This window comes from Meleagris gallopavo, chromosome 30 (assembly GCF_000146605.3).
Source record: "Meleagris gallopavo isolate NT-WF06-2002-E0010 breed Aviagen turkey brand Nicholas breeding stock chromosome 30, Turkey_5.1, whole genome shotgun sequence".
Taxonomy (NCBI): Eukaryota; Metazoa; Chordata; class Aves; order Galliformes; family Phasianidae; genus Meleagris; species Meleagris gallopavo.
Genome location: NC_015040.2, coordinates 950,658 through 952,930, shown reverse-complemented (window position 1 = coordinate 952,930; position 2,273 = coordinate 950,658). Strand labels below are relative to the sequence as shown.

At 62.4% G+C, this 2,273-nt stretch overlaps 1 protein-coding gene across 3 annotated transcripts in view; it reads left to right on the top strand.

Moving 5' to 3' along the window:
* Positions 1-1,965: 1,965 nt before the first annotated feature.
* The window catches only part of HMG20B (high mobility group 20B), a 4,672-nt gene continuing 4,364 nt past the window's right edge, over positions 1,966-2,273 (top strand). Inside the window, exon 1 of one of the 3 annotated variants that reach the window (XM_019610000.2) lies at positions 1,966-1,990. The gene's annotated coding sequence lies outside the window, so the exon portion shown is untranslated. Of the gene's footprint in view, positions 2,032-2,273 lie in introns of all 3 variants that reach the window. The other 2 variants (XM_010724795.2, XM_019609999.2) reach the window with 2 other exon arrangements.

The window sequence follows — 2,273 nt, the reverse complement described above, 5'->3', positions numbered from 1 at the left end:
GGGGTAGGCGGGGTGACGGCCGCGCTCGTGCCCAGGGACCCCCGCTCCCCCCTTCCCACCCGCAGCGGGCAGCGTGACCGTGGGTTTGTGTGCCCAGGGGTGAGATGGAGGAGAACTATTGCTGGGCGCTGGGACAGTTCAAAGCTCCGTTTCAAGTGGTGGCTCTGATTGCAGAACACACAGAGCCACGGTTCCACTCGCACTGCCCGCAGGCACGCTGCGATCACGGGGATGCTGACAGCCGTGGGCACTGCTGGGTGCAGTGAGGTCCCTGTTTTTTTTTGCCGGGGGCACCTCGGGGGCTGCCAGGCTGGGGGCTGCGGGTCCGTGTGATTTTGGGGACCTGGATGTGACCGCCTTTCACCCTGCAGAGGGGGGTGCCAAGGACACCCTGATATGGCCACAGGTTCAGCGTGTTGGCAGCAAATGAGTGGCTGAGCCCCAAGGCCAGGATGCTCTGGATAAACGATTTTCATTGGTGTAAGGTCTTGTGATTCTTTGTGATTCCTGTGGCAGCTCTGGCTGCAGCGCCGGCGCCTTGCATCACCCCCAGCTCTGTCCCTGCTGTCATGTGAGGACGGAGTGGTGACTCACAGAGGAAGTGAAAATCTGAATGGGAGGTTGGGGTGGCCCCAGCTGGCTCCCAGTCCCACAGCTGTGAACTGCCTGCCCCCCTCCAAATGCCAGCATCCCCTGACACTGGGCGTTGGGCACCCTGGATTTCTGTACTTTGGGCATTGAGCATCGTGTGCTGTGGCATTTGGGCACTTGGTTTTCATGCACTCTGGGCATCAGGCAAACCGGGGAGCAGTCAGCTCGGCACTGGGTACCTCGGGCATCACGTGCCCTTGGTCGTTGTGCACCCTTGGTCTGTGCATCTCAGTGCTACACGCTCTGGGTGCGCTGTGCCCCGTGACTCTCGCACCCTGTAGTTTGGGACTCCTGCCTGAATTTGTGCACTCTGGGAATCGAGCACATTGGACAGCAGTGTTCAGGGTGCTGTGTGTTCTGGGCATCAAGCACCCTGGACTGTGTGCCCTAAGATTCCTGCACTGTGGGCATTGGGCACCTCGGGGTCAGGTGCTCTGGGCGTTGTGCACCCACGGCTGTTACGCACACTGGATATTCTGCACTCAGTCTTCACGCACACTGGGCATTGGGCAACGTGGGCACAGTGTGCCGTGGGATTTGGGCACACTGTGCATTGGATAACTTGGTCATCGTGTGCCCTGGGCATCAAACATCACATTCCCTGAGCTGTATGCACCCAGCTCATGGCAAACCTTGGGCACCTTCACACTGGGTGTCCCATGGGCACTGCACACCCTGGGCAATGGGCATCTCGTGCACCCTCAGCCCTGGGCCTGGTGTTCCCTCAGTGCTGCTCACCCCACGCACTGTGTGGGTGGTTCTGGGACACTGGGGTCCCCTGAGTGGGGTGTTGGGTCACTGCCAGTGCTGTGGGTGGGTGCTGGGGGTCACGGAGACCAATGAGGTGTGCTGGGATCATGGCACCCCTTCCACTGAGGAGGTGTCGGGGCCACTGGGAGCAATGTGGAGGTACTGGGGTCACTAGAAGGATTAGGGATGGGTAACTGGAGTTCCTGTGACACCCCTGGGGTGGATCCTGGGAGCAGGAACCCCCTCGCCCCGCGCTCCTTGCCGGGGTGGACGCTGGGGGCACTGGAGGGGAATGGTTAGCGGTGGGCCCAACGCTTTGCCGTTGCCTTTTTAAGGCTCTGAACTCCCCGGACTTCCGCGTCTGCACACCGCTTTTTGATTGGCTGGGCGGCCGGCCGCGCGCGCCGAGCTCAACGCACGCAACGTAGGCCTTCCTCCTCGCCACGCCCACTCACTGCCGCTTCCTGTGGACGTCATACAGCTGCAGCCAATCGGCAAGAGGCCGTGCGCTCCACGACCGGGCGCAGAAACCAATCGGGAGAGCCGAAGCGGGATCTTTATTTGCATAATAATAGAGGGGCGGGGCCGGGTGAGGAAGGGCGGCTGAGGGGGTTTGGAGGTGCCTGGGAGGTGGCGGAGGGGAACCCCGATATGGGAGTGGGGGCCGGGAGGGCGGAGGGGGCCTCGTCTGGGGGCTGGGGGAGAGCTGGGGGCCGGGGGCTCAGAGGGGGGTTTGGGGGCTGCGAGCAGTGGGGGGAGCTGGGGGGTCCCGAGAGGGGATCTTGGGGGGGATAAATGGTTCCTGGAGGGGAGCAGTGGGGTGAATGGGGGCCCTGTGGGGAAGCTGATGGCACTGAATGACGATCCTGGTG